This window comes from Equus quagga, chromosome 5 (assembly GCF_021613505.1).
Source record: "Equus quagga isolate Etosha38 chromosome 5, UCLA_HA_Equagga_1.0, whole genome shotgun sequence".
Lineage (NCBI taxonomy): Eukaryota > Metazoa > Chordata > Mammalia > Perissodactyla > Equidae > Equus > Equus quagga.
The window spans coordinates 21,208,769-21,223,342 of record NC_060271.1 but is presented as its reverse complement, the minus strand read 5'-3'; the positions used below and the strand labels follow the sequence as shown (position 1 = coordinate 21,223,342).

The window sequence follows — 14,574 nt, the reverse complement described above, 5'->3', positions numbered from 1 at the left end:
CTGTAAACGAATGGATCTAGCTGTTTTCCAATAAAACCCTTCGTGGATGCTGAAATTGGAATTTCACAGAAATTTCACATCAAATCTCGATTTTTTTCAACCATTTAAAAATGTGGAAACCGTTCTTAGCTCATGGGTGGTACAAAAACAGGTTGGGCTAGATTTGGCCTGTGCATCATTTGCTGACCCCCTAATGTAGAAGGCCCTGTATGCATGACGCACTTGGAGGTATGTGTCTTTCTCTCCAAAGCCGTTCATAGTAATTTCACCAGTCTTGGATTCAATCTTGGTTCCTGCTGATACCCATGGAAGCTGCTTAGACAGACTAAAGGTTTAAAACACTAAAGGTTTATTTGCTCAACTGTCCTAATCTCATCAATTCCTAGTATTTTTTTCAATGGGGAGTGGCTAAGGTTAAATTTCGTTATTTATTGGATACCTTGGGTTAACTTGAATAGAAGACACTGTCCTCTTTTGTTCACTTTTGTTGACACCATCATGCTTTGAAACCAGAACACATTAGTCCTTAAGTAATATATAAGCAAGTTGCCTGGTGGCTTAAAGGACTAGCCTTGACCTCAGGTTCATAGGAGCAGGCAAGGTCATCCTTGTATTTCCTTGTATTCTATATCTTCATAAAAGATTACCAGAGGTGCTTGAGGAGACATGAGAAAAACATTTCAAGTCTTCTTTAACCGTAGAAGGTACAAGTGCTATGGTCCTCGAATGTTAGTGTTCATGCTTTGGGTTTAGGAACTATGTTGTTACTTCAGGTCTAGCAGTGTATGGAGTGTGGGAGTATTCCATTCTGGTCTAAGCCACTGCATTCCTTTACCTGCATTATTGTAGGCAATATCTGCCAATTTCTTATGACCTTACCCTGTTAAAATCTATTCTACACTCAGCAGCCAAAATGATCCTTTCAAAACATAACTTTTGAAACATAATTCAGTCCTTTAAAACGTAATTCTGGTCATGTTACTCCTCTGCTCACAACACTCAGTGGCTGCCCACATCACCCAGAGGAAAACCAAAGTCCTTATGATGGCGTGCAAGGCCTCATCCACTCACCCAAGCCTCTGACCCCATCTTCCGACTGCTCCCTGGTGGCATTGTGCGTTGCAGCCACTCCTTTTCTCTCTTCCTTAGATAAGGCAAGCATGTTTCCTCACCAGGTCTTTACACTTACTGTTTCCTCTCTTTGGTCCTCTCTGCCTTCAGAGAAGGCACAGCATACTCTTTCTCTTCAAGTCTCTGCTCAACTGTCTTGTGAGAGAGGCTTTCCTTGACCACTTTATATAAAGTCGTAACTTTCATTCCCTCAGGTGCCCCCATCTCCCCGCTAGAATGTAAGCTACAGGAATGAGGAGAGTTTTTAATTGTTGAATCTCCATTGCCTAGAATAGTGCCTGGCAATGCAGTAGGTACTTGATACATTTTTTTATTGAATAAGTGGACAGTTAAAAGGAAATTGTGTAGAAGAGGAAAAGAGATATTTTTCTTGCTAATATACTGGTGTGTATTAGCTGGGGTGTCCTTGGTAATATATTGGTATCTCACCAAGGGAGGTTCAGGAGATAAAGGCTGAAAAGTATGCCTGTGACTGTCCAGATGACACAGGCAGGACATAAAAGCTGTGGTGGCAGGGATGACTCAGGGCTTCAGGTATCTCCTTACTGTCACAGAATAACTAAGGGCCAGAACCTCAGATTTGCTTCTCCACCCATCGTGACAGTGGAAAATTGAAGACTTGTTGGGATGATAGAATTCTTGCCAATATCCAAGAGGTTAAATAATAGGAAAGAAACATGATGGGGTAGTAAAATGGCAGATTTATGTGTGCTTGCTGTCCGATTAGAACCTTAAGGATGGATGTATTGGAATACTGTCGTTTGTTTCTTTAATTCACTGTGTTGTGGAGTAAGCGGTTCTCAGTCCTGGAGCAGTCATCGGGATTTCCTCGAGGTGGCTGATGTGAGCCCCTGTGCAGTTAGAAACAAGGAAAGAAGTTTTGGCTCATGTAACCTAGGATGAATTTTAAGAATAACCTGCAAGAATAAATGCAAAAGTATTTTGAAAGAATGAGTGTTTGAAATTGCTATATTTTTACTGTTTATCAACTGAGTAAATATCTATCAACGTTGTCTCTAATTTGGTAAAGGATCTGACTGAATACTAATTTTATCTGGATCAAAGTCTTATCCTGTTAGTTTTGAGAGTGGATTCTTATTGCCTCTTTGTAATATCACTTACTGATTTCCTTTGGTATAGGTCAAGAGTTTATTGCTTGGGTATTCACTTTACTCAGCAAACACACATCAGTGTTAGGTATATAGAGTTCGCAGCCCTGTGAGGGAAGTTGACATATTAACAGATACAATGAGATGAGTGTAAGGAGAGACACGTCTAGGATAACACAGAGAAGCAGTACCTAACCCAGCCTTCAAGAGCCAGGGACAGCGTAGTGTGGAAGGAGACCCTCATAGGAATGAGGAGGAGTTTGGTGAGAGGGGAGGAGTCATTTTAGGCTGAGGGTTCAACATGTACCAAGAGACCATAGCTTAAGGAAATAGATTCCTTTCTTTCCTGGTGCACTAAGCAAGGGTCAGCAGTGTGCAAACCACAGGTTTCAGAGAAAGCTAAGGGTGGTGGGTATCTGAGTGAATGCTGAGTAAGCAAGAAAAGAAAAGATTAATGTCAAGACTGCATCTTCAGGTTATTTGAATCTTGGGTACCTTCCTACGTTATAGTAATATGGGTGAGTGATAAGGCTTTAATAAGCTAGGAGTGAGGACATTAACTACATATATGAGCTTGATGATCTTGGAACTTTGTTTTTCTTGTTTTGGGTAACACTACATAGCATTGATGTAAAGTCATTTTAGTAATGTTTAGATAGGAGAATGTTAAACAATTGGATCAGAAGGCTTTTTTCCATGTGCTTTGAGGGATGAGAATGGGGAGTTATTTTAACTTGAAATGTATTTGTTAAATTTAGTTCAGCGTGCCTCAGTTAAATTTTTTTGGTTTCAAGTGTCTAATTCTTCTGAGGTAATCCTCCAGGTTGAATTATGCAGTTTGTGAATTAGTCTTGCATAATGCAAACCATAGCACCTGAAATATTGCTGGCAAAAGTATCAGGTTACAAGAGGAAGGTTTTAGCTTTCTGTACTGCAGTCTTGCTGTGGAAGGTTGGGTGGAGGGGAACGTGTGAGAGAGACAGAGCTCCTCAGGCTGGTACTTTGAGAGAGAAGCCTGTGTCCACTTAGGGTGAAGTTGAGGGCTAAAGTAGAGTTTTTGGTTATAGATTTCAAGCATCTGTATTTTGAGATGCAATCTGCAAGGTTTGGATAACTTTTATCACCGCTCATTTCCTCTCATTCCAGAATCCTATCCTGACTTTGTACATTGGAGAAGCCAGCAGCACTGCCAGTGTTCTTTTGAGGGAGTGTCTGTTTGGGATCTGGTGCAAGCTGAATCTTTGTTCAAATAAGGTAAGTGCATGGTAGTAAAAGGAACTAATAATAACTTCACTGACTTACAAAACCAGTCTTATGTTAAGAATTGTTTATCCAGGAGATTCCTTAATGGAAGTTCTGGCTTCTTATTAGGCAGTGTTTGTTTTTCAGTTTAACAAACTGAAACAAGATGATAAAGTAGCTTTGCTCTGATTTCATTCCAACTTGTAGAAGCAGCAGTTACTTTTTTATTTTAACTAACTTTTGAGTTCTTTAATAACACGTTTATTCATTTGGAAATACTGAGAAAGATCATCCATAAACTTATCTATTATCATTGTTAACATTTTGTGAACACTCTTTTCATCCCTGTGTTACTTGGATATGTGTATGTGTAATCAAAATTGGAATTGTACTTCTTGTCACATGGTTCTTGTTCACAAGAACAAATTTTTTCCTGTTTGCATTTTTAAATGACTTATGGCATTTCATCATGGATGTGCCATATAGTTGATCTCACTAGCTCCTTTTTGGTAGGCATTTAGTCTTTTCTCTCCTTTTTCCCTGTCTTAGATAACTTTGTGATGGATATGAATAAATTCATGTATACATTTGATTTCCCCCATAGTACATTTTCCTGTCTTAACTTTAAAAAGCATTTTCTATATGCATTTGTACTTTTTTAATTTTACTTTTTATTAAAACGTGTACAAAAACCCTATAATAGACATGTCAGACCATCAGCTCCACAGGACTTTTTATGAAAAACAGCAGTGCCTGCCCACCTCCTTCCCAGTCCCTAGAGGCAGTCGTTGTCAACTCTTTACTGTTTCTTTTGGTACTATCTCTAAATGATAAGCTTATTTTGCTACTTAATGACTTTACAGCTTCTGGTATTATTTATTAACTTCCCACTTTGGATAGTAACAGTTTCTGGTAGAATCCCCTGACTATGTCATATATCCACATTTATTGTCACTGTTTATAATATAATTTTGGTTAGAGTAATAGTCACTGTTAACAGTATTATGGTTATGTGTAGCTTATTCACAGCCAAATTATGTTGCATGCTATGGTCAATTTTCCTGTTCTTTTTTTTTTTTAAAAGATTGGCACCTGAGCTAACAACTGTAGCCAATCTTCTATTTTTTTTTCCTGCTTTTTCTTCCCCAAATGCCCCCAGTACCTAGTTGTATATTCTAGTTGTGGGTCCCTCTAGTTGTGGCATGTGGGATGCCGCCTTAGCATGGCCTCATAAGCGGTGCCATGTCCGCACCCAGGATCTGAACCAGCGAACCCCCTGGTCACTGGAGCGGAGTGTGAACTTAACCACTCGGCCGCAGGGCTAGCCCCCCTATTATTCTTATTCTTGCGTTCCTGTCCTTATATTTTTATTTTTTTAAGGTTTCATTTAAATTTATTTTTGTCAGCATTTATGATGGATACAGTATCTTTTACCTTTGAGAAAATTGATGATAATCTTTTTTTGGTGGGGGGCGATTAGCCCTGAGCTGACTACTGCCAATCCTCCTCTTTTTTGCTGAGGAAGACTGGCCCTGAGTTAACATCCATGCCCATCTTCCTCTACTTTATACGTGGGATGCCTACCACAGCATGGCTTTTGCCAAGTGGTGCCATGTCTGTACCTGGGATCTGAACCGGCGAACCCGGGTCGCCAAAGCGGAACGTCCAAACTTAACCACTGTGCACCGGGCTGGCCCCCAGTGATAATCTTTTTAATAGGCTCATATAGGCCTATGAAATTGACACTAATATTCTCTTTTTTTTTTTTTTAAAGATTTTATTTTTTCCTTTTTCTCCCCAAAGCCCCCCAGTACATAGTTGTGTATTCTTCATTGTGGGTTCCTCTAGTTGTGGCATGTGGGACGCTGCCTCAGCGTGGTCTGACGAGCAGTGCCATGTCTGCGCCCAGGATTTGAACTGACGAAACACTGGGCCGCCTGCAGCGGAGCGCGCGAACTTAACCACTCGGCCACGAGGCCAGCCCCATAATATTCTCTTTTTTAATGGCTTATATTTTTACATTTCTTTACTATATTTGGAATTTTATTTCTGTTTATGGTAAGAAGAAATCCAACTTTTTGTACCGAGTCGTTAGTCAGTTGTCCCAACTATTGGTTTATCCTTTTTTCTGGTTCTTTGAAAAGCACCCTTTGTAAGGGTGTATTATAGGGTCTATTTCTAAACTTCGTCTTTATTTATTTATTTTTTAAAGATTGGCACCTGAGCTAACAACTGTTGCCAGTCTTCTTTTTTTTTCCCCTGCCTTTCCTCCCCCAATTCCCCCCCGGTACATAGTTGTATATTTTTAGTTGTGGGTCCTTCTAGTTGTGGCATGTGGGACGCTGCCTCACTGTGGCCTCATGAGCAGTGCCATGTCCGTGCCCAGGATCTGAACCTCTGAAACCCTGGGCCGTCGAAGGCGGAGCATGTGAACTTAACCACTCGGCCACGGGGCCTGGCCCTAAACTTTGTCTTTTTTACCGTTATCTGTCTAGTCTTGTGCTAATCCTCAATATTTTTATTATTATAGCCTTATTTCATCTTTAAATACTTAGTGATGCAAGCCTTTCTTCCCTCTCCAGCTTCAGCAAGCAAAATGTAATTATTTCTGTACTTATTTTTATCCATACAGAAATATGGCAGTTCTTCAAGAGGCTTAAGTATTAGAAATTAGAAAATAAAGACTAGAAGGACATGTGCCTAGGAAGCCAGTTGTATAATTTTTAAAATAAGCTTACTAGATTATCTTAACCTCTAAGGTTCTCACCTTCATCTTTTAAGGCAGCTTTTTTTCCCTCCTCTATTAATGGGGAGTGAGTGTGTGTAAAGGCAGCTTTGGATTTTTTGATTCATTCAGTCAGACGCTGGAGTGCTCGTTGCTGTGCCTGTTGTCTGTGCTAGGGATATCAGCTGTGAGCAAGACGGACAGGACCCCTGTTCTTGGGGGGCTTACTGTAAGTTTGGAGAGGCAGATGAGATAATTTCAGATTTTCCTAAGTGCTAGGAAAACAGTAGGACTGCAGGGTAACTTGGGGGTGTGGAAACAGTGAGGTTTCATTGGATAGTGAACTAGAGGAAGATCTTGACAAGTAGCTGAGATCCGAAGGATGAGAAAGGAGCCAGCCTGCCTGAGACCGCAGAAGGGTGTTTGTGTGGACACACGGGCCAGTGTACAGGTGCTGAGTGTCTGGATGCCTGGCTTGTTTACGGAAGAGAAAGAAGGCCTTTGTGGCTCGGGTAGAATGATTGAAGGCGGGGAGAGTGGTTGGAGATGATGATGGAGAAGTAGGCAGGGGCCAGATCACTTAGAGTTTTGAAACTGGCAAGCCAGAGCTTTCGTATTATAAATCTGATGAATCAGTTTTGTTCCTTTTTTAAAAGACCAAATTTAAGGTGTTCTAGGAAATAGTTAGGCTTATTTCTCTAGGTAGTTTACATGCCGTTCCTGAGGGAAATCCAAGAGAGGGGAGCTGCAGTGGCCACGTGTGTCTGAGCTAAGTTCTGGTTGAGTGTTTGCATCTACCTGGGCTTGGGGTAGTTGAGTTTTCTCAAATTTAGGTAGCTTTGAATACTGCCTTAATTCATTTTAAATGGAAGCAACAGATTGAGTTCTTGGATTTCTTTTCTTTTGTAGACTCAGGTGAGTGGTAAGATCCAAAATGATAGCAGATTTTGAAATTGTTTTTGATTTTTTACGTAGAGTTTTGTGTATGTTAAGACATCTCTTTTTTTTCCCCCAACTTCTCTGGTAAAGTGCGATGTAAATGGAAAGACATCAGGTAGTTAGCTCAACAGGAACTCTTAGTGGATAGAGACTAGAAACTGCGAAAATAAATGATGAATTTAAAAGCGACTGAAAATATTGGATCAGGTTCAAAACCTGAGCACCTGAAAAGACGTAATCATTGTTTTCCTTTAGGACAGCACTGTCCAAGAGAAGTGTAGCATGAGCCACGTGTAATTTCACATTTTATAGAGGCCACATTAAAAAAAAAAGATGAAATTAATTTTAATATCTTTTATGTAATATATCCACCACATTCTCATTTTAACGTGTAATTAATATAAAAAATAGTTAATGAGATACTTTACATTCTGGTTTCGTATTAAGTCTTCGAAATCCTGTATTTATTTTGTACGTACAGCTCCTCTCAGTTCAGACCAGCCATATTTCAGGTGCTTGGTGGCCACGTGTGTGTTGGACAGTGCAGCTCTAAGAGCTCATACTTCTGAAGGGCAGAAGACATGAATGAATATGATTTAGTTATTGATTGATGCTCTTCCATATTCTAAACAGAATTTAGAGCAGTGATAGATTAACATGTAGCAAAATAAAAACACACATTTTTTCCCCTCCAAACCTCTGTGTGATAGACTTGTTTGGGGAAGATGATTTGATCCTAAAATGACTAATGTCTATAAAAGATGTCAGACAACTGATTTCTGCTCTTAGAGTTGTAAATAGGCTTTATGTAGAACTCCATGTGAACAGTAGATGTCTGTGTATCAGTGGTGGGGTTATTACTTGATGAAGAGAGACCATAGTCCTGGTCCTTGGGATCTGTGAAGAATGTCCATAAACCACTGATTTTTAATCTCTTTCCAGGTTTCCGGAATAAGAATTTTGATAGACTTTTTTTTTTTAAGCTCTGTAGGTGATTGTAATATGTACCACTGGTTCAGCCCAAGGTCTTTAATAATAATTTCATTTTGAAAAGTAAATAGTTGTGTCATGATTGGCTGTTTAATTTAGTTTTTAAAAAGGTTTACTGTAATGAGAGCTGGAAGGAAGCTGTAGATCATTAGTTAACATAGGCTATAGTGTCTTTATTAAGTTAGAAAAGCTGAGGGTTCTTCTGAAATATGGGGAGAAAATAATCCCCAGTGGTAACACATACCCATTTAAAACAGGAACTAAAATTGCTGTTACTGTCCCCTAGGGACATAGGAGAGGAGCCTCTGGGGTGAATCAGAGATTTTATTTAAGCTGCTGACTATGCTGTGCTATTCATTCTATTTCTCTAATGATGGACGCTTAATTGCATAGATGATCCTGAGCTTAATAGACACCCAATGAACAAATTCTCAGGAGAAAATACCAGAAATTGCCTGCACTGGGGATATTGTGATGAACAAGTTGCGAATGAATGGCGCTTCAGCTTGCTGTTGATTTTCCCTGGAACATCCAGCAGCAAAGGGATTTTTTCTCCAAAGGTCATAACCTTAGAACACGGCCTTTTCCTGCTTCTGTACATCTTTTCAGTGCAGCACATCCCAATGTAGCTAGTGAAGGTATAAAACACTATTATTCTGTGTAGGAAGATATCTGAATACTTATTACTAATAGCAAGAAAATAGAATCAGTGGTGAAATCTGTTTCGTCTCAGAGAAGTTCCTAAATATCTCCCTCTCACCCCTCTGGGGTTGTGGCTAAACATAGTTTCTGGTGTGAGCTCACACCTGCTGCATGCCGGGCAGTTTACGTACACTTCCTTAATTCCCATGGCGGTCCTGGGAGGTGTAGGTCACTGTTGGATGATTGAGAGAGTATCTTATCCAGCTAATGAGTGGAGGAGCCAAGATTGGAACTCAGTTCTTTTTTGGTGCCAGAGCTGCTACCCACTGCAGTACCTGGTCCAGTATTACAAAGTGACTCAAGGATCCTGTCCATTTGGGACAGGGCATTTTAGATTGATAAGACACTCCAGCATATCCCCTCACTTAACACCCACCTTTATGCCCAACTTGAAGTGCCATTATATTATGGAAAACACTGAAGAAAACCTGGATTCTCGGCCTAGCCTGGTTGTGTACCGTGTGTTGGGTAATCCTGTGTTCTGTGTGCACATCGTTCCCTTTCCATCAAGCAGGGATTTTTCTAGTTGTCTACTTTTGTCTTCATAACTGCTACATATGAACACCATTACCCCTGTCTTTTTTTTTTTTAATGAACTTTTTGTTTGAGGGTAGTGTAAGATGTATAGAAATTGCAAGGCTAGTACAGAATTCCTGTATAAGTTTGCTACAGCTGCTGTAACAGAGTACCACAAACTAGCTCACTAACAACAGCAGTTTATTGTCCCACATGATTTGATCTGGAGGCTAGAGGTTCAGAAATCAGTGTGTTGGCAAGATTGGTTCCTTCTGAAACCTATGAGTGAAGGATCTTTCAGGGCTCTCCATGGCTTGTAGGTGGCCATCTTCTCCCTGTGCCTGTTCACATCTTCTTCCCTCTGCATATCTATGTCTGTGTCCAGATTTCCCCATTTTGGAGGGACATCAGTCATATATCTGTAAAGATCCTGTCTCCAGATGAGGTCACACTCTGAAGTACCTGGTGTTAGGACTTCAGCATAAGAATTTTGGGAGTAGGGGGACAGAATTTAACTCATAAGAGTTCCTGTATTCCCCATGCTCAAGTTCCCCTGTTATTAACATCTTGAAGGCTTTGGTCCGGTCCATTTGTCACAAGTAATGAACCACTATTGATACATCATTATTAACTAAAGTGTTATCCCTGTTTTTAACACACGAGAAACTTCAGTTCAAAGAGGGAATGTGGCTTGGAAAAGATCTCACAACTGGCGACCTCCTTTCTGACTTTACTCTGGTGCAAGCAAAAGAAAACTTCCCAAGTCACATTATGGGCCTGAAGAGATATTAAAAAATGATTTTCTGCAACAGGGCAAGGAACTTGTCTTTCTTGTTTGCTGCATCTAGCATAATGCTTGGCACGGAGTAAGTGTTCAGTACATTCCGATAAAATGATCAGAAGAATGCTCTTGGTACTTGTTGGACCATGGTATTTTTGGAGATTATGCTCACACCAGTCTTACCAAAGTACCTGTAAAGTACAGAGATTATGAAACTTGCTTTAATGAGAAAGCAAAACTATTTACAAAATTGTGAAATAATTGTGTATTTACCTTTCCAGTAAGCATCTCTTAGTGCAGTGTCCTGTTTGTGTTTGTAAAGCCCAACCTACTTGCTACTTATCCTGAAAGTTGAGAAGTTAAGTTGTATGTCCACTATTATCCACGTTTAACAAGAGAGTAAATTGAAATCTACAGAGATTATACTTTCTTCAAGTCCCCCAGAAACCCTCTCTTACTCTGAGTCACTTCCTTTTGCTATGATGTTATTAGATAAATTATACTTAGAACACAGGGTGCTGGCAAATAAAGTTGCGTTTTCCACCTACATACTTCTTGCTCCTCCAGAATACCTCTGGGAGGCATACTTACAGTAAAAGAAATAGGTGCATAAAATTTTTTGCATACATTTTATTGTACTAGCTTTTTTCAAGCTGGCAACTTGAGACCTAAGCTCATTATTTTTGTATGTTTTTCACAATTTTCATGTGCTGATTGATTAAATTATGTTGCTTTCTGGGAATATTAAGTATCCTCGCTGTCTTAAGACTTCTGTATGTTTTCTGATTGGGGGAGATACAGGAGTTTAGTTGTTTCCCAGCAAAGATTTGTCATGATCTTAAATTATTTAATATTTTCTCTGGTGTTAAAAAAGTAAATAAAGAAGAAAGCTTAATGAGACTCTGATTCCTGTGTGGAAATCAGACTTGAAATAATGAGTGATCCTCTACATGCTGTATTGTGTGCCATATGGAAAATACATATCTCTTTGACTTTTTCCTACCTTTCCAAGATATTGAGAAGTAATGTGGTCCTGTTCCTTTAAAAAGTGAAAGATGGAACGAGTGGAGTTTGCCATGTTTCAGGACCAGAAACTGTTCACTCACTGAAGAGCAAGAACGAAATGTGACTTCTTTCTGGCTTTCTGGTGGAAAGAAGCAGCAGTGTCCCTCCCCCTGACAGGCCTGTGCTGAAGCAGAGCCCTGAGTCGTTCTGGGAACTTGTCTTTCCCAAGTCGGGTTGGTGCCGCCTGAATTTGGTGTAGCTGGATTGTCCCCAAGGCAAGTGATGAGTTTAATTACAGTCAACAGGTCAGTGGCCAAGTCCCTGGTCAGCTGGACTATTTCAGGCAGATTGGCCAGTTTCTCTGGAGGAGTAGGATGTGATAGGAATCTTGAGTGATCTCTTCTGCAGTGAATTTCAGAGTGGATGGCGTGGAGCTGGAGGGATGGTTCTTCTGTAAAAGCAAAGCGTTAACCCTTACCGTTTAATTCTGTTTTTCGGACATGGCTGAAGTAGGGGTGAGGACTGTCCTGTCCAGTTTGTGCAAACTCTTTTTAGTCAGCGATAGTGCCATTCCAGATCCTCATTATATTAATGAAAAAATAAGCACAGAAAGGTGAAAACACTTGTCCCAACTAAGGGTTTCTGGGTTTATTAGGAGCATTAGTTGGCTTTGGCACATTTTTCTCATTTAAGGTGTTTGAACACTGCTTTGTGCCAGTGATTTTCTTTTCTTTGCAGCTTTTCATTGCTCACCAGTGGCATTGAAAAAGATGAGTTTTGCCCTCCCCCAGCAGTCTTGATATTTTTGGGCAGAGGAGGCAAGAGAGAAGGAAGAAAGTCCATTCAATAGCCAAACAGGAGGCTAGAGCAACATCAGTTGTTTCTTAGTTGATGACTGGCTCTTGGGTTTGAAAGGAAGGAAGTCAAGAAGACTTCCTGGAGTGGGATGGGCTCCCTCCTGGATAGACAGCCCTGAGTCCCCGCACCACCCACTGAATGCAGGGCACCTCGTGGCTTTTGGAGACAAGGTCTGGGAGAACAGGTCAGACACTGGCCAAGGCATCGAAAGTAAGTAGCAAAACCGTTAGAAAGGAATTACTCCTTTTCCTCAAGTTTGAAGTCACAGCAAAATGTCATCGTTTTTTCTGTTTTTGCGATGCAGTTTGGTATGAATTTTCTGGGGCAGATAACTTGGTGTTCCTATTTGCCGTCTAAAGTAATAGGATGGAGCAGGGAGAGCAGAGACTGACTTTTGGAGGACTTGGAGGGGAACGTTTGTGGATAAGAGCTGGCCCAGTACTTCCCACATTGGCAATGTTCTTGACTTAGGGGAAAAGAGCTCTTTTGTTTTTATAAATAAACTGTGTGTACTTTTACTCGAGGCTTGCCATTCCTTAATTGCTTTGCTTTTCAACTACTTCAGAGCTTGCTCTCAGGGAGACTTCTTAATGCTCGCTTAGAAAAATTATCCCTGTGTCCATGGATAACTAACACGAGTTAGTCCTTTTACGTAGTGAAAACAGTACACACAGTTGGGCCGTTTGTTTCTGCAGTTAACCCTGATGTGAGAACCAAGGGCCAAATACTGTTTCTCTGAGGGGGCGGGCCTTACTGGCTGCCCCTCAGCCCTCCAGTTGCTCAGCACGGAGGCATCCCTGTGCTGAGTTGTTGCTGGGAAATTTGCCGAGCTGGTGCCTCCTCTGAATTCTCTTTCCAGCCCAACAACAACTTTTCAGAAGGACAGTTGAGAATTTTTGTAAACAAGTCCATTGTTAGAATAAGAGAACTAAAATATATGCTCTCATTAATAAAAGAGGCGTTTTCAGGGAAGTCAGTAGTAAGGCTAGCACAAAAGGCACATTGGTAAAACTTTACCGTGTCACGTATTTCCCCAAATGCCAAACGGTTGAAGTGAGCTCACAATTGTTACAGTGGATTTTGGACTCCATAGAGTTAGAAACCTTAGCTTTTTTGGGTTGCCAATCAAAAAAATGTAGTCTCTTACTGTGTATTTTCTCCCCTCTTACAGTAATTTCCTCAGCTGTTGTGAACTGTTCACGTTTGTAAAAACAGCCCCCAAGGAGAATGGTGTTTTGGACTACTCATGTCCTGTATTAGGAGATAGTTTAAGGTCGCACTTTGGAATTTACTTTAAATGTGTTTGGGGGCCAGCCTGGTGGCACAGCGGTTAAGTTCATGTACTCTGTTTCGGTGGCCTGGAGTTGGCCGGTTTGCATCCTGGGCGCAGATCTACGCACTGCTTATCAAAGCATGCTGTGGCAGGCGTCCCACACAAAGTGGAGGAAGATGGGCACAGATGTTAGCTCAGGGCCAGTCTTCCTCAGCAAAAAGAGGAGGATTGGCTGCAGATGTTTGCTCAGGGCTAATCTTCCTTCCCAAAAATAAATACATACATAAGGGAAATGTGGTTGAACTTAAATCGGAGCGATTGTTTTTTGCTACTAAATGCTTCTCGTTTTATCATGTTATTTGGAGAGCACAAATGGAGAAGCCTGTAGAGGGGAGCCATTTGGCTCCCTTCATTGCCTGTCAGGTTTTTTGTTTGTTTTTGCTTTTTAATTGAGGTGTAATTGACATATAACATATTAGTGTTAGAAGTACAACATAATGATTTGATATTTGTATGTCTGGATTTTTTTTCCCTTCTGCTTTTTCTCCCCCAATCCCCCCAGTGTATAGTTGTATACTTTTAGTTGTGGGTCCTTCTAGTTGTGTCATGTGGGACACCGCCTCAACATGGCCTGACGAGCGGTGCCATGTCCACACCCAGGATCTCAACTGGTGAAACTCTGAGCCATCGAAGGTGGAGTGCGCGCACTTAACCACTCGGCCACGGGGCTGCCCCTGTCTGGATTTTTTTAACATAAGGAATCTCTGATTTTTTTTGGTTATTGTTTGGTCAGGAAGATTGGCCCTGAGCTGACGTCTCTGCCAACCTTCCTCTATTTTTTTTGTATGTGGGATGCTGCCACAGTATGGTTTGATGAGCAGTGTGTAGCTTTGTACCCAGGATCCAAACCCGTGAACCCTGGGCTGCCAAAGCGGACCACATGAACTCAACCACTATGTTATCGGGCTGGCCCCTGATTTTTTTTTTTAGGGAAAAGGTATGGGAAAATTTCTGCAGAGACTGACTATATCCACCCAGACTTCTTAGGATTTTGACCATAAATAGAGCTCACCTGTAGAGAATTGATTTTTTTTTGGAAGAAGATTAACCTTGAGCCAGTCCTCCTCTTTTTGCTGAGGAAGATTGGCCCTGAGCTAACATCTGTGCCCATTTTCCTCCATTATAAAGATTCTTTTTTTTAAAGATTTTGTTTTTTTCCTTTTTCTCCCCAAAGCCTCCTGGTCCATAGTTGTGTATTTTTAGTTGTGGGTCCTTCCAGTTGTGGTGTGTGGGACGTTCCTTC

General features: G+C 40.9%; 1 protein-coding gene across 2 annotated transcripts in view; it reads left to right on the top strand.

Annotated features, from left to right (window-relative positions):
• The window catches only part of THRAP3 (thyroid hormone receptor associated protein 3), a 69,251-nt gene that overhangs the window by 25,556 nt on the left and 29,121 nt on the right, over positions 1 to 14,574 (top strand). For both annotated transcript variants that reach the window (XM_046660279.1, XM_046660280.1), the window contains exon 2: positions 3,387 to 3,494. The gene's annotated coding sequence lies outside the window, so the exon portion shown is untranslated. The remainder of the gene's footprint in view (positions 1 to 3,386; positions 3,495 to 14,574) is intronic.